At 34.6% G+C, this 23174-nt stretch overlaps 1 pseudogene; it reads left to right on the forward strand.

Annotated features, from left to right (window-relative positions):
* Nucleotides 1-20527: 20527 nt before the first annotated feature.
* LOC114051762 lies at nt 20528-20998 on the forward strand (annotated as a pseudogene).
* Nucleotides 20999-23174: the final 2176 nt, after the last annotated feature.

Genomic DNA, 23174 nt, shown 5'->3' on the forward strand with positions numbered 1-23174 from the left:
AGTGGAGTTGTGAACTGATCCAACTATTTTGGAGAGCAATTTGGACTGTGTCCAATGGGCATAGTTTGATCCAGCAATACCACTTCTAGGACTATATCCCAAAGAGATCATAAAAATGGGAAAAGGACCCACATGTACAAAAATATTTATACCACTCTTTCTGTAGTGGCAAAGAATTGGAAATTGAGGGGATGCCCATCAATTGGGGAGTGACTGAACAAATTGTGGTGTATGAATGTAATGGAATACTATCGTGCTATAAGAAATGATGAACAGGTGGACTTCAGAAAAACCTGGAAAGACTTATATATACTGATACTGAATGAAGTAAGTAAAACCAGGAGAATGTTGTATACAGTAACAGCCATATTGTGCAATGACTAACTTTGATAGACTTAGCTCTTCTCAGCAACGCAAGGATCTAAGATGTCTCCAAAAGTCTCACAATGGAAAATGCTATCCACATCCAGAGAAAGAACTATGGTGTCTGAATGCAGATTGAAGTATATTATTTGCTCTTTTTTTTCTTCTATTTTGTTTTCTTTCTTTTTTATTGTGGTTCCTCCTATTGGTTCTAATTCTTCTTTACAACATGACTAATGTGAAAATATGTTTAATAGGAGGGTATATGTAGAGCCTGTATCAGATTTCATGCCATTTTGGGGAGAAAGGGGTAGTGTTCTGGGGGTGGTGGTGATGCAGCTTAACAAATATGGTATAAGTCAAATAGTTTTATTTTGATTAGTATTATAAGCCATGGTAGGGAAAAAATCATTATTTAGGTCACATAGGATAATCTCTGTAGGGCAGTTGATCTCTGATTAAAAGTAATTTTCTACCACTTCCTTTTCTCTCACTCTTATTTTAACTTTCTTTAGTCTCTCTTCTAACCTTATCAACCCACCAAAACTGTTCTCACCAATGATGTTTTGGTTGCTGAATCTAATGGTACTTTTTCAGTCCTCATCTCTGCAGCTTTTAACAGTTTCCCTCAACCTCTTATGCTTAATACCCTCTTCTCTCTAGGTTTCCATCACATTATTCTACCCAAGTTCTTCTTTATACCTGACTGTGTTTTCTCAGCTTCTTTTGATTAATCTTTGCCCAGATCATGCCTTCTAAATATGGGAGTTCAACAGGGCTCTGTCCTGGGCCCACTTCTCCCCTTACATTATTTCACTTGGTGATTTCATCAGCTCCCATAGTTTCAACTACCATCTCTATGTTGATGGCTCACTGTCTCCCCACCCTCTTAGTGGAGAACTTTGACTCATATTTTACAGAAAAAAATTGAGGCAATTTCCTCTTCTCTCTTCCTCATCTTCTATCACTCAGATCCCTTTGGTCACTTTCTCTTCCTTCAACTCTGTATCACATGATGAAGTGGCCTTACTCCTTAACCAGGCTAACCCTTTTATTTGTTCAAGAGATTTCATTCTATACTGTCTCCTTCAACAGATTATACTCATAATAATCCCCAATCTTTCATTTATTTTCAATTTCTCCCACTCTACTGGTTCATTTGCTACTGTCTATGAACATGCCCATGGCTCCCCCATCCAGAAAACAACAAAACAAAACAACTCACTTTATCGTTTCACCCCTGCTAATTATCATCCTGTACCTCTTCTGTTCTTTGTAGCTATTGTCCTCAAAATGGCCACCAACAATAGGGGACTTCACTTTTTCTCTTCTCACTCTCTTCTTAACTCCTTACAATCTGGCTTCTGATCTATCATTTCCCAAAACTACTAATGATCTCTTAGTTGCTAAATACAGTATTTTCTTAATCCAAATTCTCCTTGATCTCCCTGTAGCCTTTCACATTATTGGTTACTCTTTCCTCTTTAAAACTGTCTTCTATGTTTTTGGAGTACCACTCTCTCTTGGTTTTCCTCTTACCTTCTGATTCCTCTTTTTCCATCTCCTTTGCTGGGTCTTCCTTCAGCTGATGGCCTTTAACTTTGGGTGGTCCTCAGGAATGTGTCCTGGGTCCATTTCTTTTCTTCCTCTATAGTACTTCACTTGGTGATCTCAACAGCTCCCATGGATTTAATTGCCATGTCTCTGCTAATGATTTACAAATTTACCTATCCTGCCCCAATCTTTCAGATAACCCCCAATCTCACATCTCTAACTCTTTTTAGACATCTTGAACTATATGTCCAATAAACACCTGAAACTCAATACTCCCCTTCCTATCTTTCCTATTATTACAGAGAGAATGTTTCTTGATTGACTATTAGTTGGTGATTCTGAAATCTGCTTATTCACCCCTAACCTCAGTCCTAACCTCCAGACTTGCATTCCCAACTACCTGTTAGATATCTCAAACTAAAAAAAAAAGTCAAAAATTGAGCTCATTTTATTTTTCCAAATTTTCTCCTTTCATTATTACTGTCAAAGGCACATCATAGACTCATCAGTCTCTTTCATCTCCCAAAGCCAATCTGTTCCCAAGTTGTGTGAACTTTACCTTTGCAACATTTTGGTCTATGCTTAGTTTCTGCCATACTATTTTCCAGGTCTCCCAGCATTTTTTTTTCAAATTGTGAATTCTTATCTTAGAAGTTGGGGTCTTTAGGTTTATCAGACAGTAGATTACTATATGTTGTGTACCTAATCTATTCCACTGATCCAGTGTCAGACAGTTTTGATGATTGCCACTTTATAACATAGTTTGAAATCTGGTAGAGCTGGGCCACCTTCATTTGCATTTTTTCCGTCAGTTCTTTGGATATTCTTGATCTTTTGTTCTTCCAGATGAACTTTGTTTTTATTTTTTCTATTACAGTTCTATAAAATAGGTTTTTTTGTTAATTTTCTAGCACTTCCTTTTTGATTGGTATGGCAATGAATAAGTAAACTAATTTAGGTAGAATTGTCCTTTTTACTATATTAGGTTAAGATACTCATAAGCAATTGATATTTTTCCAATTCTTTAGATCTGACTTTATTTGTGTGAAAACTGCTTTCCAATAGTGTTCATACAGTTTCTAGGTTTGTCTTGGAATGTAAACTTTCAAGTATTTTATATTGTCTAAAGTTATTTTAAATACAATTTCTCTTTCAATCTTTTGCTGCTGGGTTTTGTTAATATATATAGAAATGCTGATATTTGTGAGGATTTATTTTATATCATGCAACTTTGCTAAAGTTGTTAATTATCACAAGTAGTTTTTTAGTTGATTCTCTAGGATTCTCTGTTTACCATCATATCATCTGCAAAAAGGGATAGTTTTATTTCATAATTGCCTATTCCAATTCCTTCAATTCCTTTTTCTTCTGTTATTCTTAATGCTAACATTTCTAGTACAATATTGAATATTAGTGGTGATAATGGGCATCTTTGTTTCACCCCTGATCTTATTGGGAAGGCTTCTGGCTTATCCTCATTACAGATAATGCTTGCTGATGCTTTTAAATAGATATTACTTATCATTTTAAAGAATGCTCTCTTAATTCCTGTGCTCCCTACTGGTTTTTTTTTCTAATAGTAATGGAGGGGGGGACTGTATTTTGTCAAAAACTTTTCAAGCATCTATTGAGATAATCATGTTAGTTTTGTTGGTTTTGTTATTGACATGGTCAATTATGCTGATGGTTTTCCTAATACTGAAACAGCCCTGCCTTCCTGGTATAAATCCCACTCAGTAATAGGGTATGATCTCAGTCATATATTGTTTTAATCTCCTTGTTAGTTTTTTATTTTAAAAAAATGAATTATTATTCCTTAGGGAAAATTGCTCTCTGGTTTTCTTTTTCTCTTTTCACTCTTCCTGGTTTAGGTATCAGCACCATATCTGTGTCATAAAAAGAATTTTGTAGGACTCTTTTTTCACCTATTTTCTGAAATAGTTTATATAGTATTGGAATTAATTCTTCTTTAAATGTTTGGTAAAATTCACTTGTAAGTCCATCTAGCCCTGGAGATTTTTTTTCTTAGTGAGTTCATTGATGGCTTATTTAATTTCTTTTTCTAAAATGAGGTTATTTAAGTATTCTATTTCCTCTTCTGTCAATCTGGGCAATTGATGTTTTCTGTAAAAATCCTTCTATTTCCCTTAGATTGTCAAACTTATTGGCATACACTTAACATTGCTATAATTTCTTAAATATTGCTTTAATTTCCTCTTCATTTGGTGATAAATTTACATATTTCATTTTTGACACTGATATTTTGGTTTTCTTCTTTCTTTTTTTTTTAAATCAAATTAACTAAGAGGATCCTGGGAAGATGGCAGAATAGGGCAGAATTCTGACTCTCCAAGAGTTCCCCCTCAAACGAGACAAAATAATGCAGGGACAAGGCAGAGCAGTAAAAATAAACAAGAGTTGGGGCAGAATAATGGTTCTCCTAGGATAACCAGATAATATCTGAAGAAAAATCCTAATACCTGGATTTGGACTCTGTGAAGTGTAAATACTCCCATGCTAGTTCTGCTGAAACGACAAGCAGTGAGCTTTGGGGCTAGCTGGTTTGGGAGGTAGCTTCCATCTAAGCCACAGGAATTATCACCATCTGGACAGTGTGGGGAGTTGAACATCTGAGTGGAGGGAGGGAACCTTTGCTGATAAGTGATACCAGGCCCAGCTGTGCTGTGGAGATGCAGCTCTGGGCAAGAAGGAACCAGCACATGCTTGGTGAATGCAGAAGCAGTAGGGCAGGGACACCATTAGCTGTGGGTACTTACAGGAGGGCAGAGTTCTTGGTTTCAGTTTCAGGCCAGAGAGGAAAACTGAAGGAGCTTCTGAGGCCAGAGGCACAACCCCATACCCTAGGACTACAGGCATTTTTAACAATACACTGCTACAAATGAAAAAAAAAATGAGCAGTCAAAGGAGAAAGAACCCAACTATAGAAAGTTATTATGGGAATAGAGAAGACCAGAGTTCATCTTCAGAGGAGGATACTGAAGCAAAAAAAAAAAAAAAAAAAACAAAAAACAAAAAAAAGCAAAAAACAAAAAACTATGAACAAAACAAAACAAAACAAAATGAAAAAAAAACCTCTTGTATACCAAAGAGTAATGTCAAATGGTCACTTGCCCAAAAAGAATTCATAGAAGAACTTAAAAACACTTTAAAAATCAAAGGAGAGAGATTGAGGGAAAAAATTTGAAAAACAAGAATAATCCAAGAAAAACAAGATTATCAAAAGAAAGTCAACCAATTGGAAAAGGAGATGCAGAATCTTAAGGATAAAAATATTTCTTTGAAAATTAGAATTGGGCAAGGGGAAGATGGTGAAGTTATAAAAGACCAAGAAATAATAAAACAAAATATAAGGAATGAAAAAATAGAAGAGAAGAATAAAAGAGAAGGTGAAACTTCTCAGGATCTGGAGAACAGATCAAGAAGAGAAAACATAACAATAATTATAGCACCTGAAAGCTATAATAAAAAAAGAATTTTGATACAATAATACAAGAAATAATTTTAAAAATTGTCCTGAAGTGCTAGAAAAAGAGGGGAAAATAGAAATAGAAAAAAATCCACCTATCAGCACCTGACAGAGATCTTATGAGGCAAACCTATAGGAATATTATGGTCAAAACCTGAAACCTCCAACTCAAGGAGAAAATATTATGAACAACAAGAAAAAAATTCAAATATGGCAGAGCCACAAATAGAATCACACAAAGCCTAGCAGTAATGACACTAAAAGACCACAGATCTTGGAACACTACATATCAAAGAACAAAAGAACTTGGGTTGTGGCCAAAAACATTATCCCCAGCAAAGTTAAGCATAATCCTGAATGAAAAAAAAAATGGTATGTTCAATGAATTGCCAGACTTTTTGTTGTTGTTGTTGTTGCTGTTGTTGCTGTTGTTGTTGTTGCAAAAAAAAGTACTTGAACTCAATAAAAAAATTTAAGATATAAGATACAAGAGAAGTATAAGGTACACATAAAAGATTGATTACAGGGGAATCAATAAGCACAGACTTTTTACTTTTTATATGAGAAAAATGTAAAATGTGTGTCTAAGACTGTTATTAGTAATGGGGTAGTTCAAAAGAAAGATTGGGGTAAATCTGAGTATTATGTGATTCTAAAAAGTAATTGTTTAGGGAAAAATATCAGGGGGTAATAATCATGATCTCAGACAAAGTTAAAGCTAAAATAGATTTAATCAAAAGAGAAAAACAGGGAAACTACACTATATGTCATCCATATTAATCAAAATTGTTTTAGACTATTTAAAATAATTAGACAGTATAAGGTTGAAATATTGCTGTGGTGTAGGCAATGATGAGTTAGTGGACTTAGAAAAATATGGAAAGCCTCGGACTTATGAAGGAACAGGTTCTTCACCATCAGTGAAACAAAGGACAAATAAGTATAGTACGGTCTTACATAGATGCATATGAATGTATGTGTCTACATATGAGTCATGAGTATAGATATCTCAATATATGTGTGTATGCATATGTAATATATTTTTGTGTGTATATATGTAAATGCATAGGTAGATGTGTTAATATGTATGTAGATGTATATGTATTTTATGTGTATATGTATGTAATGAGTAGATATGTGTATGTGTGTGTGTGTGTGTGTATGTTTGTATTCACACTTAAGTGTAGACATCTTGGCGGGTTGGTGAGGAAGGGGAAAAAAAAGAACACAGTAAAAACTTAACAGCAGAGAACAAAAGAAAGCTTACAAAGAAGCAAAAACTGACAGCTCTGAATACAATGTGTAGCATTTATTATATAGGCTTTCTTGAAATGGAAATTTATTATATATTTTGAATCCTCTATTATGTTCCTTTGTGCACATGGTGGTGTTTTTTTTCTTTTCTTATTCTCTATTTCAGTTTTAGCATTTAAGTTTTGTGTTTCTTTTTTCTTTTCTTATTGTATATTTAATTTTAGTATTTAAGTTTAAAATAAATTAAAAATGAATTGTAAAAATTCTATTTACAGTTAACTGGAAAAAATGAAATACTATTTAAAAGAAAAAAATCAAATTAACCAATGGGTTATCCATTTTATTTTTTTCATGAAATCAGCTCTTGATTTTAATGAGTAGTTCAATGGTTTTCTTACTTTCACTTTTATTAATCTCTCTTTCAATTTTCAGTATTTCCAATTTGGTGTGTAACTAGGTTTGTTCTTATTCTATCTTTTTTAGTTGTATGCCCAATTCATTGATCTGCTCTTTCTCTATTTTATTGATATAAGCAATTAGAGGTATAAAATTTCCCATAAGTACTGCTTTGGCTGCATCCCATAAATTTTGTATGTTGTCTTATCATTGTGATTCTGTTTGATGAAATTATTGATTGTTTCTATGAGTTATTCTTTGACTCACTCATTCTTTAGAATTAGATTATTTAATTTCCAATTAATTTTAATCTGTCTTTCTATGGCCCTTTATTAAATGCAATTTTGTTTCTGCTTTTCTGCATTTCGTTGTTAGGTTTTTATGCTCTAACTCATTGTCAAATTTTTAATAGCTGCCATGTATTGCTGTGAAAAGGGTATATTTCTTTCTATCCCCATTCAACTTTCTCCAGAGGTTTATCATATCTAACATTTCCAAAATTCTATACACCTCCTTAATATCTTTCTTGTTTATTTTGTGGTTATATTTATCTAGTTCTAAGAGGAGAAATTTGAGGTCCCTCACTAGTATAGTTTTACTATCTATTACCTTCTGTTACTCATCTAACTTTGGATGCTATACCATTTGGTGCCTATGTTTTTAGAATTGGAATTATTACATTGTTTGTGGTACCCTTTAGCAAGATGTAGTTTTCTTCCTTGTCTCTTCTAATTAGGTCTATTTTTGCTTTCGCTTTGTCTGAGTTCATGATTGCTACCCCTGCCTTTTGTTTTTTAACTTCAGCTGAAACATAATAAATTCTGCCCTACTGTTTTACTTTTACTCTATGTACATTTCTGTTTCATATGTGTTTCTTTTAAGCAATGTATTATAAGATTCTGGTTTTTAATTCACTCTGCTATCAGCTTCTGTTTTATGAGAGAGGTCATCCCATTTACGTTAACAGCTATGATTACTATGTATTTCCTTCCATCCTATTTCCCCCCTGTTTATACTTTTCTCTCTTTCCTTTTACCCTGTTCCTCCTCATAAATGTTTTGCTTCTGACCACTGCTTCCCTTTATCTGCCCTTCCTTCTTTCAGCTCTGCTTTTCTTGTCCCCCTTTCCTTCTACTACCCTCTAGGATGAGAGAGACTTTTGTACCCAACTGAGTGTGTTATGTTATTCCCTCTTTGAGCCAAATCTGATGAGAGTAAGGTTCAAATAACGCTCACCCCTCTCCGTTCTTTCCTTCCATTATAAGAGGTCTTTCAGGCCTCTTCATGGGATGGAATTTATTCCATTTTGCCTCCCCGTTCTCTCTTATTCCAGTATAATCTTTTTTTTATATCATACCATCAAAGTCAATTTAGACCTACAGCCTCTGTATATATATACCCCTTCTAATTGTTCCAGTAGAGATACAATTTTTAAGAATTGTATCATCTTCCTGTGTAGGTATGGAAACATTTTAACCTCATTGAGCAACTTTTTTATTTTTCTTTTGAGTTTGAGGGCAATTATATGAAAATTGAATTTTCTGTTTTGCTTTGATCTTTTCATCAGGGAAGTTTGAAAGTTTTCTATTTCATTGAATGTCCATTTGTCCCTCTGAAATATTGTGCTCAGTTTGTGTGGGTAGTTGATTCTTGGTTTTAATCCAAGACCCACTGCCTTCCAGAATATCATATTCCAAGCCCTCTGGTCCTTTAATGTAGAAGCTGCTAAATCCTGTGTAATCCTGACTATGAGACCTCAGGATCTGAATTGTTTCTTTCTGGCTGCTTGCAATATTTTTTCCTTGGCCTGTGAGTTACAGAATTTGGCTATAATATTTCCTTCTTTTTTTTTTAATAGGCAATGGGGTTAAGTGACTTGCCCAGGGTCACACAGCTAGTAAGTGTTATATGTCTGAGGCCGGATTTGAACTCAGGTCCTTCTGAATCCAGGGCCAGTGCTCTATCCACTGCACCACCTAGCTGTCCCTGGTTATAATATTTCTGAGAGTTTTTATTTTGGGATATCATTCAGAGGGTGATCGGTGGATTCTTTCAATTACTATTTTACCCTCTGGTTCTATGATATAAGGGCATTTTTCGTGGATAATTTCTTGAAAAATGCTCTTCAGGCCCCTTTTTTTTGATCGTGGCTTTCCATGACCCAATAATTCTTTTTATTTATTTATTTATTTATTATGGAATAAAATAAGTATTTCCAAACATAGTATAATTTTAAAAAGTGCTTGCACATAAGACTACAAATATTTTGTGTACAACTTGTTATTCTTTTAAAATACATAATAAATTTATCATGTAAATTATTTTTTTCCTTTTTTCTTCTCTTCCCCCACCTGCTATCTTTAGACACAAATATGGATGTAGGTATGCATGTGTGTATGTTATGTATATATGTATGTATGTAGGTAAAATCATTCTATATATACTTCTCTTTATCAGTTCTTTCTCTGCATGCAGATAACATCTTTCTTCATATGTCCTTTGTAGCTAAGTCGGGCATTTACAACAGCCAAAATAACTTATTTGCTCAAAGTTGTTCTTAAAATAATATTGCTATTACTGTATACAATGCTCTATTGATTCTGTTCATTTCACTTTTCATTATTTCATTTAAGCCTATCCTTGTTTTTCTAAAATCATTGAGCTCATCATTTCTTACAGCACAGTAGTATTCCATCACAATCATATACCGCAACTTGTTCAGCCATTCCTCAGTTAATGGACATCCCCACAATGTCCATTTACTTATTACCACAAAGAGATTTGTTATAAATATTTTAGAACATATAGGTTCTTTTTATTTTTCCCTAATCATCTTTGGAAATAGACTTAGTAATGGTATTGCTGGGTTAAAGGATATAGGCAGTTTAATAAGTCTTTGAGTATAATTCCAGATTGCTCTCCAAAATAATTGGATCACAATTCCACAAACAATGAATTAATGTTCCAGTTTTCCCACATCATATCCAACATTTGTTGCTTTCCCCTTCAATCATTTTAGCCAATCTGATAGATGTAAAATGATATCAGGATTATTTTAATTTGTGTTTGTCTAATTAATAATGATTAGAGAATTTTTTTTCATATGACTATAAACTGTTTTGAATTCTTCATTGGAAAACTGCCTGTTCATATCCTTTGACCATTTATCAATTGGGGGATGATTAATATTCTTACAGATTTTACAAAGTCCTTTGCATATTTGAGATATGAAATCTTTATTTGAGAAGTTTCCTATAAAAAATTTCTGCTTTCCTTCTAATCTTGGCTACATTTGTTTTATTTGTATAAAACCTTTTTAATTTGATGTAATTGAAATTATCCATTTTCACAGCTCTCCATCTCTAGTTTATTCATAAATTGTTTACCATCCATAAGTCAAACAAGTAATATGCTCCATATTCTTCCAGTTTTTGGTAATATTTCCCTTTAAGGGCAGCTAGGTGGTCTAGTGGATAGAGCATTAGTCCTGAGGTCAGAAGGACCAGGGTTCAAATCTGGCCTCAGACAGCTTCTAGCTGTGTGACCCTGGGCAAATCACTTAACTCCAATTGCCTTAAAAAAATAGATGTCTCACTCTTCACATGTCTATCATATATCAAATTGCTTTATTCCTCAATGGAGGATGTGGGGAGGGAGAGATAGAATTTGGAACTCAATTTTTAAAAAATGTTGGAAATTGTTTTTGCATGTAATTAGGGACAATAAAATACTAAATTAAAAACCTCTTTATATCTAAGTCATGTGTCCATTTTGACCTTGTGTTGGTTAATTTCTGCCATATTACTTCTCAGTTTACCCTATATACATATACATAAATATATATATATATGACCAAATAATGTATTTTGTATTTGGTATTATTTTTATTATTCTATTGTTATTTTATTCTATTTTATTATTTATATAAATTACATAGTACATAAATTATGTATACAAATAAATAATATTTATTATATTATTATTTGTTATATTATTTTACCAAATAATTTGCCCCCAAATCTTAAGTCTTTACATTTGTCAGATACAAACTACTATATTTATTTGCTGCTATAAATAGCATGTCTACTCTTTTCCATTGATTTACCTTTCTATTTGTTAACCAGCACTAGAAAGTTTCTTAAATTATCTCCACTGGATCTATTTTCCAGGTCAGTTGTTTTTCCAATGAAGTAGTTTACATTTTCTTCCATTTTTTTTCATTTTTTCATGGTTTTTATTTTGTTTAGTTGATTCTTGATGTCTCATAGAGTCATTAGCTTCCACTTCTCCAATTCAAATTTTAAGGAATTATTTTCTTCAGTTAGCTTTTCTACCTTCTTTTCCATTTGCACCATTTTACTTTTTAAGGAGTTATTTTCTTCAATGATTTTTGTCCTTTTTCCAAGCTGCCATCTCTTTTTTTTTCATAATTCTCTTGCCTAACTCTCATTTCTCTCCCCAATTTTTCTTCTGATTCTCTTATTTGAATTTTGAAATCTTTTTTTAGCTCTTCCAGGAAGACTTTTTGGGCTTGAGGCTTTGCATATTTTTTTGGTATTTTGTTTTGATATTGTTGTCATCTTCTGAGTTTTATTTTGATCAATCTTGTCATCATTGTAGTTTTCCATGGCTCTTTTTTTTTTGCTCTTTTTTAATCCTATTTCATGACTTTTAAAGTTGAGCCCTGCTCCTGGGGCACTAGAGGGTGCTGGCCCAAGCTCCTTGCTCTGTGGGCCAGAAATTGACTTGCTGCTCTGGAGCCTCCAGGCCTGGTGCTTTTCCCAACTGCACTGAGGTTGCCAGGCCTAATCTCACCTATTGTACAGGGAGTTCTAGGACTGGAAGCTTGCCTGCTGTGCTAGAGCTAGAGGCCTCACAACTGGCCTGATGTGCCTATGGCCTGCTGAGTCAGGACCCAACCCCTTACTTGTTGATCTGTACTGGGATAAGACTCTTCCCACTGGCTTACTTGGACACCAAGTGAGTGAGACAATCCTTTCCTGTAGTCCTTCTAAGTTATCTTGTGCTGAAAAATTGTTTCACCTCATCCTTTTGTGGGTTCTGTCACTCCAGAATTCATTTTGAAGCTTGATTGTTTTGAGGGAAACTGGGGAGAGGTCAGACAACTTCTTGCCTTTTCTCTACCATCATGGCTCTTTCATGTCACTTCCCTTAGATTATGAGCTCCACGAAAGCAAGGAATGTCTTTTTTCCTTTGTGTCTACAGTATATTACATGATGTTTGGCACATAGTAGACACTTAACAAATGCTTATTTACTGAATTATTGACTGGAAAAGCGTCCAGAAGCTAGGATTTGGCTCACCTAGGTAGGACATAGGCTTAATTTAAATGTACTCCCATTCACATAGCAGCCAGAGCAGAAACAATTTGGTGAGCTGCTGTTTCCACAACCCTTCATGGGAAGTTTCAGTTATATCATACATTCTGAAAGAACACATGAAAGAAAAGAGAAATAAATGGCATTATTCTCATTTATTAGGTCCACTGAATCATTGGCTCTTTCTGCTCAGTGACCCTTAAGGAAATTGCCTTATTATTTCAAATATATGATGTACTGAGTAACAGACAGAATCATCAAGAAATAAGAAGGAAAGCTTTGTTCCTGCTCTATTCAACAGTGTTTTAACTTAATATACATACACTGAGAAGAAAAAAAAATAGTAATGACAATCTCATCACAGGTTGACTTCATCTGGCTTTGGAAGTAGGATATGTTAGCTTGTTGTATTACAAGAGACAAAAATTTTGTTTTTCTCTCCTGTCTGCCTTGCAGTCAAATGGGGATAAACCCAAACTTAATGGGAACAGAAATGGAGGCTAGTTTAAAGATTAGATTCTTGACAAGTTGAGATAGGGAAGATACAGGGATACTCTCTATTTGCCTTTGCATTGTTATCTCTTTGTTTTTTTTTATGGAGAAAAACAATATTAAAAAATTAAATTTCAAATAGATGTAGTGCTGAAGATTTTGTTGCTTTAAAAAATGGTCTGAATTTAAGAATATCTCAAAGGACCAAGTTGTGTCAATTAAGATTGATTTTTTAAAATAATTCATAAGGCAATGAAAATAGAATCGGGATGAATTTTATATCAAAATATAAATTACACAAATTTTTTTACAAACTTGGTCCTTCAGGTGTTAACCTCATAAACTAACCTGTTTCCTTTTCAACTTTCAGAGAAGCCAAATGGGAGAACTTTATTAATTCTCTATTAGTTCAGGTTGAATCTTGACTAGTTATATAGATGATTAAATTATGTAGTTGCTGGACTGTTATTCCACAATTCTGTTTATAAAATTTTGAGGAAGAGTTAAAGTAATTATCCCTGTTCTACATAGACTTTCCTTTGAATACAATTTCCCCAATTTTGTAGAACTGAATTTATTTAATAAATTAATGTTTACCTGTGATAAAAGCAATGTAGTCACTCACAATGTAGTTATAGTATAACATACACTCCAATGGACCTAAGAGCTCTTCAGTGTAGGTACTTCTTCCAGGAAAATACTTCTCTTTCCTGTACTATATAGTTGAGCCAAATTGGACCTCCAAATAAACTCTATCTCCATGCCTAGACTATACTCTCTCCTTACCTCTACCTCTTAGATTCTCAAATTTCCTTCAAACCTCAGCTCACAATCATCTACATGATAACATTTCTGATCCAGGTTCTAGTGTCATCCAAATAATTTGCTTTAATTATATTTTCTGTTTATTTATATACATGTATAGTTTATATATACATTTTATATGTTGTATACAGAACTGCTTCATTTTTTAAAATTCTCAGCACCTAGGAGAGTGCCAGACACAGAGTAGACACTTTAAAATGATTGTTGATAGATTATTGAACAGTACAACTAGCAACCCTTCTATGTCTAATCATCCAATATTATATTTGTTCATAAGTTTGCCACAATAAATCTACCCAATATGTGGAGGATTATCCTCAATTTCCCTTAATTACTTTCATGTCAAATGGCATAGCATAGTGAATTTAAATAAACATGTAGATGATATATAGATACAAATGTACACTGTTTATGTATGTATACACAAACATATGCATATGTATATATGTACTTATATAGTATGTAATGTACAAAGATTAAAAGCTAATTTCCAGTGAATCACTTTCTCAAGGATGAAATTTAAAGATTAATTTTGGTGAAGGAAATACATACTAGAAAATCTTTGTATATGTGTCTCTGCTGTACATCTAGACCATGTACTGCCTATACAACTTATTTAGACACTTACTTTATACTGCTTTACTGTTTCATGTGGTTAAGCAATCTATATCTAATGAAGATGTAAGTTCTTTGGGTTCAAGGACAATTTGTTACACTTTTTTTTGTAACCTTCACATCTCCAGCCACAAATCTGGAGAGATGTTTGATAAAGAAGTGAATTAAAATAAAACTTTCAAACTTATTTTATGAAAAAAAAGACCTTACATAGACTTTTAACTGAGTTGAAATTGCCTTGGAAAATGTGGCATCATTTGTGAAAACAGCAACTTCAGAAATGTTTTGCAACTATAGCAGCTGTAGCCATGGCAGGAGGTGTATTTCAGTAATTACACTGGTGCTCTGACTAGTAGTGATAGTTCTTGAGTCATATGGGTGATTGGTCACATCACCTGCCCAGGCCATCTGCACAATGATGGCGGCCATAGAGGGCCTGCTAATAGCAAATAGGATTTTGCTAATAGCAGCACTTTGGGATGATCTTTTGGACTTGGGGTACTTGCAGAATATGCAAATCTAAAGCCTTTGGCTTCATAAAAATCTGCTGTCTTCCTTTCTGTGCCACTCTTAAGCATCATTGTTCCCTCTTGAACATTCATGAGTAATTCTTTGACTTTTAAATAGCTGCACATGGAAGAGAATTATATTCACAATTCTTAATCAGGGAAGAACTTTATTTTTGCAGTGATTGCAGAGGTGGTACTAACAGGGCAGAGTAGAAACTCATAAGCCAATGCTCCCAAATAGCAAGGCACAAAACATGTGGTAAATAGATCTAGAAAAGACACTTTTTGACTTACAAAAATCAGCTGTTATACTAACTCTGGGAGGTCTGCTATAACTTCTGTTGCCCTTATCTGTTCCTTTACTTAGTTTTTTAGGTAAATTAAGCATCATGTGCTGACCAAGATGTAAGGATGGTATCTAGAGGCTTAGATCAATGTAAATTTTGTGCAGGGGAGGGTGGGGGAAAAAAGATTATGAAATATCTGATTCATGAATAAAGAGAACAGGAATGATAATCTTTAATCTACAGAAGATAGTTACTCACTATAACAATAATTCCAAAATTAAAAATTTAAATGGTGAGAGTTTTCAAATCCCAGTGCTATTAGGAGCATTATTATTATGAATGTACCATGAAATTTCTTGTTAAATAAAAATGGAATGTATTTTGTTGTAATATTGTAGTCAAATAGTGATAGATATATCTTGATAGTGATCATCTAGCCATATTTTGACTTCATTTTAATGACATACATAGGCCTATGAGTGTTTTCATGTTTGTGTGTATAGACAAATGATAAATCATTTGTCTTTTATCTGAGAGATAGTGCTTGTGGTACCATTAACAAAGCATTCAATATAATGAATTAAATCTTGCATTAATTTTGTATGGTATTGGCTGCATTAGATTACTTGTCAACAATAGTTCGGACGGGAGCATGGGAATCGTCTGTACTACTGGTAAAATATGTTTGTTATGACTTTATTTAAAAAAAAAACATGAAAGCCTGTATGATTTTTTTGTTGTTGAATCTAACCCTGCAAACAAAGATTTCAGATAATTAACCTTTTTTGAATACTCATTAGCCTGCTTATATACTCTAATATCATCTATCAAAGATCATGAAATTTCTAAGATTGAATTACCCAATATACAAACAGGAGCATAGGCTTATTTCCAAGTTACAAGAAATCACAAAGAAGCCAGTATCAATGAAACAACTTCTGATGTGCTTTAATCCCAACTCTTAAACTGCACTGTGAAGTCTAATATTTTATTCTTTTTTTCTCATTACCTATTTAGCATCTTTTATGGGTAAATAATTAAGATATAAAATAATATGTAATGGGAAAATAAGATCAAATGGTTTAAAGCTGGAAAGGACTTTAATATAAACTAGTTCTTCCATATTTTGAAGATGGGAAAGCTGAGTCCTAGAGACTCTGAGTGAATTTGACTGAGGCCATATAAGTAATGAGAGACCTCTGTAGAAGACCTCTGTATCCAGACTTTAAATCTATCCCTCTTTACTAAAAGAACAAAGAAAGGTTTAGAAATTTTCCTACCTTCCTGCTTTTTTAGAACAATGACCTTGAGATTTAGGGAAGATGGAAAAGTGGAAAAGCTGGGATGGAAGTTTACGGTGAAATGTGACTAAAGGAAAGCTGTGTAAAATTAGAGCTTGGGGCAGCTTGGTGGCACAGTGAATAGAGCTCTGGCCTTGGAGTCAGGAGGACCTGAATTCAAATCTGACCTCAGACACTTGACACTTACTAGCTGTGTGACCCTGGGCAAGTCACTTAATCCTGACTGCCTCAGCAAAAAAAAAAAAAAAAAAAAAGATTACAGCTATACCAAGACAGCAGGCAGACACTGACATTTTTCAGGCATAAACATCTATTGATATTCTCACCACCTAAATGATCTCATGAATGCCTTTGGGTACTGGTATTATCCATAAATTGCCATGGCAGCATTATATGGTAACTGTGTATGAATAGTAAATCTCTCATCCCAGTCTAATGTACATGTTGTACATTAGATGTACACCCATCTGTCTACTATTGAAACAATGGTTTTCACTCACAGTATACTTCTTTATGAGCATGTGATTTCTCCAGGGCTTCTTTATATTGGCCTACTGTAGTCATATAAGCCTTATGAAACATAAAACTGACTCTTTTCTGCCTTTGTGTGTGTCTATAAATGGCCCCACCCCATCTGACAGTGTTGTGTCTCTTGTCTTTGAAAAAGGAAGTTCCTCCTCTCCCCTATCTCTTTCATGCATTAAATAATACAGTAAATAGTATGGGATTTGTTGGTCAGTAAGCCCCCTTTTTTTTTTTTTTACAGGTTAACGAATTAAGGTTCAAAGTGTTTAGGTAAAGAACAAAGCATCTCAACACTGGTTACCACTCAAGCAATCTAAAGAGAGAAAATGGAAGTAGAAAGTGAAGGAATTAAATAATGTGAAGAAAGCAATATTGTAAGGCCCTCCCCTCAACAGACTGGGCTAGGTGTTTGAGTGTGTATGTTTGTGTGTGTGTGTGTGTGTGTGTGTGTGTGTGTGTATTTTACCTTAAATGATATTGAAACTTTCCTTGAGACTTTATTGGCTCTGACATTAAGAGCTCAGGACACCGATATTATGTGCTGGTACCCATAAATATAAAAATCTAGGAATAAGTAGCTGCCTGTGTTTTCACTTAGGCTTCTGACCATTATGAGAAATGTGAAGGCATAGAAGACAAGGCCAAAAACCAATTTTCTGTCTTGCTGAATATCACATCCTTACTCTGAATATCTTTCCTTTTTTATGAATGGGTGAATTTTATTTGTTAACTATCATATGTTAACATACCATATGTTAACAACACAGATGTTTTCTTTCCTTCTCATCTCAAACTTCAGTTGTCATATTGGCCTTATGTGAATAGACATGGCTTATTACAGTTGCTGTAGTTCGAAGGACTGATTTGGAATGATTTTAATTCAAATAGAGTAATTATGTAGAAGAACATAAGCCCCAGATACCTTCAGTACTAGTAATGCTGGTGGTGGTTTACCTGATTGTGAAATATCCTCCACTTCTTCAGGAAGATTAAAGTGTAAATAGTGGGCATTCAAGAAGTAGAGACAACAACTCATAAGACCTTTCTCATGATTAATGTAGTCAGAAGGAGTATATATGGACAAAGGGCACAGGTATAAGTTGAATATGAAGGGATAATGTGTAAAAAAATAAATTAAAGGCTAAGAGGGGAATGTACTGCAAGAAAGAGAAAAAAGAGGTAGAATGGGGGTAAATTATCTAACATAAAAAAGTCTAGAAAAAACTTTTACAATAGAAAGTAAAAGATGAGAGGTGAGGGGGAGTGAGTGAACCTTACTCTCATCAGAATTGGCTCAAAGAGGGAATAACATATATACTCAATTGGGGTATGGAAATGTATCTTACCCTACATGAAAGTAGAAGGGGAAGGGGATAAGACAAAGGGGGGGGATGAAAAGAAGGATGGCATATTAGGGGAGTGGGTAGTCTGAAACAAAACATTTTGAGGAGGGACAGGGTGAAAGGATAGAGAGAAACAAATAAATGAGATGGGTGGAATAGGAGGGAGGGAAATACAGTTAGCAATAGTAACTGTAAAAAAAAAAAATTGAAGCAAGTTTCTCTGACAAGGGTCTCATTTCTCAAACATATAGAGAACTGAATCAAGTTTATAAACATAAGAGCCATTCCCCAATTGATAAATGATCAAAAGATATGATAAGTTTTTAGATGAAGTAATCAAAGCTATCTATATCCATATGAAAAAAAATACTCTAACTTATTACTTGGAGAAATGCGAATTAAAACAATTCTGAGGTTTTTAACTCATGCCTATTAGATTGATTCATAGGACAAAAAAGGTAAGTGACAAATGTTGGAGGGGATGTGGGAAAAACGAGACATTTATGCATTGTTGGTGTAGTTGTTAGCTGATTCAACCATCCTGTAGAGAAATTTGGAACTATGCTCAAACGGCTATAAAATCATGCATACCCTTTGACCTAGCAATACCACTACTAGGTCTGTATCCCAAAAGAGATAAAAAAAAAAAAGATAAAGGACCTACATGTGCAAAAATATTTATAGCAGCTCTTTCTTGGAGGCAAAGAATTAGAAATTGAGGGGATGCTTATCAATTGGGTAATGGCTGAATAAATAGTGGTGTGTGATTATAGTGGAATACTATTGTACTACAAGAAATGATGAGCAGGATGCTCTCAGAAAAACCTGGAAAGACTTCCATGGGCTGATGCAAAGTGAAATGTACTGTGTACAAAGTAATAGCGATATTGTAAGATGATCAGATGTGGATAATTTAGCTATTCTCAGCAATACAAATATCCAAGACAACTTTGAAGGACTTATGATGCTGTCCATTGTCAGAGAAAGAACGTATGGTGTCTGAGTACAGATTGAAGCATACTTTTTTTTTAAACTTTATTTTTCTTGAGTTTTTTGTCAATGTTTTCTTTCACAACATGTCTTATGGAAATATTTTGCATGACAACACATATATAACCTATATCAAATTGCTTGCCTTCTCAATGGGGCATTGGGGGAGTTGGGGAACTAAGAAGGGAGACAATTTGGAACTCAAAGTTTTGAAAATGAATATTGAAAATTGCTTTTGCATATAACTGGGGAAAATACTAAATAAAAAAGTCATTTTTCTAACAAAAAAAATAATTGGGATTGGGATTTTATTTTTATAATTTGTTTGGGAAGGTCTTTCTTTCTGCTTTCATTTGTATTCCCAGTGCTTAGAATTTAATAAATGTTTGTTAAATGACTTATTATAAAGCATTTTAGGGGACATTGGAAACTATGACATGTGAATTTTGTTGAAAATATTTGGCGCAGGAAATTGGGAATGACATTTGAGAGGACAGTGCTTAACCATTTCTAAGAGCCAACAAACATTTTGCAATTTTGAATATGTAGGTACATCCCATGTGTGGTAGGGAGAGCTGTGTGACATAAGCTGAAAAAGTTGAAAAAGAAAGCTCACTTTTGGTCCTGCTTGGGATTATAAATTCTCTGTCTCTGCATCTTTGTTTACATTTCTTTGTTACTGTCTGTCTCCATCTCTTTGTTCATCTTTCATTATCACTGTTCCAATTATTTGTAAGATATGCTCACTTCTCCACCATACACAAAAGTTTTGCTCTCCTTCAATGCCAAACTTCTCAATCTTCTCTGTTCTCAGTATTTGAACTTTATCATGAACCAGTTACTTTTCAGCTCCTTGAAATCTGACTTATGACTCTGACACTTTATTGAAAATGTTAATGGAGGGGCAGCTATGTGGGCCAGTGGATAGAGTACCGGCTCTGAAGTCAGGAGGACTTGAGTTCAAATTCAGCCTCAGACACATAAAACTCACTCATTCTGCGACTCTGGCAGTCACTTAACCCCAATTGCCTCACGAAAACCAATGTTTTTGGAAAGGTTATTAATGATTTTTACCACTCATCTATTTTTCCTCGGTCCTCATCTTTTCTGAAATCTCTGTAGATTTTAACAACATTGATTGCCCAAATCTAAATACTCGCCTTTTCGTGCTTCGGCGCCGCGCGGGTGAGGAGCTCCAGTCTTCGGCTTCCGCCGCCGCCGCCGCCGCCTCCTCCGCCTCCAGCCCGGCTCTGGGCTTGCGCCGCCCGCCAGCAGCATGTCGTCCAAGGGGCCGCTCCAGTCCGTCCAGGTCTTCGGACAAAAGAAAACTGCCACCGCTGTGGCCCACTGCAAGAGAGTCAATGGGCTGATCAAGGTGAAAGGGCGACCACTGGAGATGATTGAGCCTCGCACCCTGAAGTACAAGCCGCTGGAGCCTGTCCTCCTGCTAGGCAAGGAACGTTTTGCTGGAGTAGATATCCGAGTCCGTATGAAAGGAGGAGGCCACGTCGCCCAGATTTATGCTATCCGGCAATCCATCTCCAAAGCCCTGGTGGCCTATTATCAGAAATATGTGGATGAGGCCTCCAAGAAGGAAATAAAAGACATCACTATCCAGTATGACCGAACTCTGCTGGTGGCTGACCCTCGTCGCTGCGAGTCCAAGAAGTTTGGCGGTCCTGGGGTCCGGGCTCGCTACCAGAAATCCTATCGATAAGACACCTGCTGGGATTGTGGGTCTTTTTTGCAATAAATTTGGTATATGACCTTCAAAAAAAAAAATCTAGATACTCCCTCCTATTGGGCTTACTTGATAGGCTGAGGCTGACAAAGTTTAAGTGACTTGACAAGGACTACACTTCTAATAAATGTCTCAGGCTGGAATTGAACTGAGGAATTCATGACCCCAGTGCTTTATCCACTGTGGCACCTAACTGCTTCCAATGCACAGATGATTCAGAAATCAACATAGCCAACCCAAACCTGATTGCTGAACCCTTTCCATCTGAATGCCTCATTGACATCTCAAACTCATTATGGCCAATACATTGTCTTCTCAGTGAACCCGTACCTACTCACAATTTCTTTATTTATGTTAGGGAAACACCAAACCCCCAATCATCTAGGCTTTTTAATTTTGAGTCATCTTATATTCCTTCATTTTTCTCATTCTTTCTTAGCCCTGTGTACAATTATTGGCAAAAACCAGTTGATTTGACCTCCATAACATTATTTGCATCCATATACTTCTATCTACCACATGGTCACCATTCTAGTTCATCACCTCTCACCTAGAATATTTTGTTAAGAAGGCGTTATTGGTGTCTTTTTCTTTTAAATCAGGAAGACTCATCTTCCTGAGTTCAAATATGGCCTCAGATACTTACTAATTGTGTGACCCTAAGCAAGTCACTTAATCGTTTGCCTCAGTTTACTCATCTGGAAAATGAACTGGAGAAGGAAATGGCAAACCACTCCCATATTTTTGCCAGGAAAGCCACAAATGAGGTCACGAAGAATTGGATGTTCCTGAAAATAATTGAACAAAAAAAATACACATATATGTGCATATAAGAGTGAAAGGGAAATGAAAGATGGTATAGTAATTGAATGAAAGAAAAAAGTCCAGGCAAAACTCCCTTTCCTACACATGTATATGTATGTGTGTGTGTGTGTGTGTGTGTGTGTGTGTGTGTGTGTATAAAATCATAGTTTATTTCTTCCTCCCTACCTCAATGCCCACATGAACCCCACCTTCTAGGGTGATCCTTTTCAGATATTGATAAATGATTTCGTAACTATCTATAGTCTATCATCTCTCTACCAAAAGGAAGGAAGTTTGATCTTTGGGTCATTATAATCATCATTATAATCATTCAAAGTTTGGATTTATTTTAGTACTATTTATTCAATTGTGTTAGTCATTGCTTATATCAGCAGTTCTCAAAGTGTGGTGCTCCAGCCCTTGGAGGATCCTGAGAAATTTTTGAGGGGTCTGTAAAATCAAAATTATTTTCATAGTAATATTATTTATTTGCTACAAAATATGTCTTCCTTTACCAATATTGTTGTGAGGACATATATTCTTCATACACTTCAATCAGAGCAATATATCCAACAGACTGGATACCGAAACAAATATGAAGTCACCTGTCTTCTCTTAAGCTAGATAATAAATTTTTTAATGTAAAACAATATTACTCTTCTTGTTTTTAAAATACAATTATTTTTCAATAAGATTTTTATGTAAAATATGGTGGGTTTATTATTGTTATTTTAAAATGAATTAATAAATTTTTTAAATTATTAATTGTAATTTCTAATTTGCAACTATTGATAAATATAACAGATAAACAAAAAACTCTGTGATGTTATCAATAATTTTTTGAGAATGAATACTTGTCCTGAGATGAAAAGGTTTTAGAACTGCTGGTTTATATTGTTTTCTTTGTTTTGCTTAATTCATATTTTATCAATTCATATCAATTCATCCAATGCATTTCTCATTTTAGTGATTTCTTCTAGTTCAATACTATTTCATCACATTGAAAAATTTCAAAGCTGACTTCCAGTAAGACCATGGTTCATATCATCCAGCCATCTACAAAGACCCTGAGGACTACCTCAGATAGGAATCTTGTCAAACTGTGTCTTTCCCTGCCTCTCCCCAACCAATTGCTTTATGACTTCAGACACAATCCATATAATTGCCAAGACCAAAACTCCTTTCACTAGCCATTATGTCCTATATACATTGTATACCTTTAGAAAAAAATAAACTCCTTGAAAGCAGTCCTTTATCACTTTTATATCTTTGTGCCCAGTGAACTATACAGTGCATGTTACATGCTATATGCCTAATGTGGGTCTTTTTGTGGTTTTATTTGTCCAGC

The sequence above is a fragment of the Vombatus ursinus genome, unplaced genomic scaffold (genome assembly GCF_900497805.2).
Source record: "Vombatus ursinus unplaced genomic scaffold, bare-nosed wombat genome assembly UNPS02014805.1, whole genome shotgun sequence".
In the NCBI taxonomy this organism is placed as follows: domain Eukaryota; kingdom Metazoa; phylum Chordata; class Mammalia; order Diprotodontia; family Vombatidae; genus Vombatus; species Vombatus ursinus.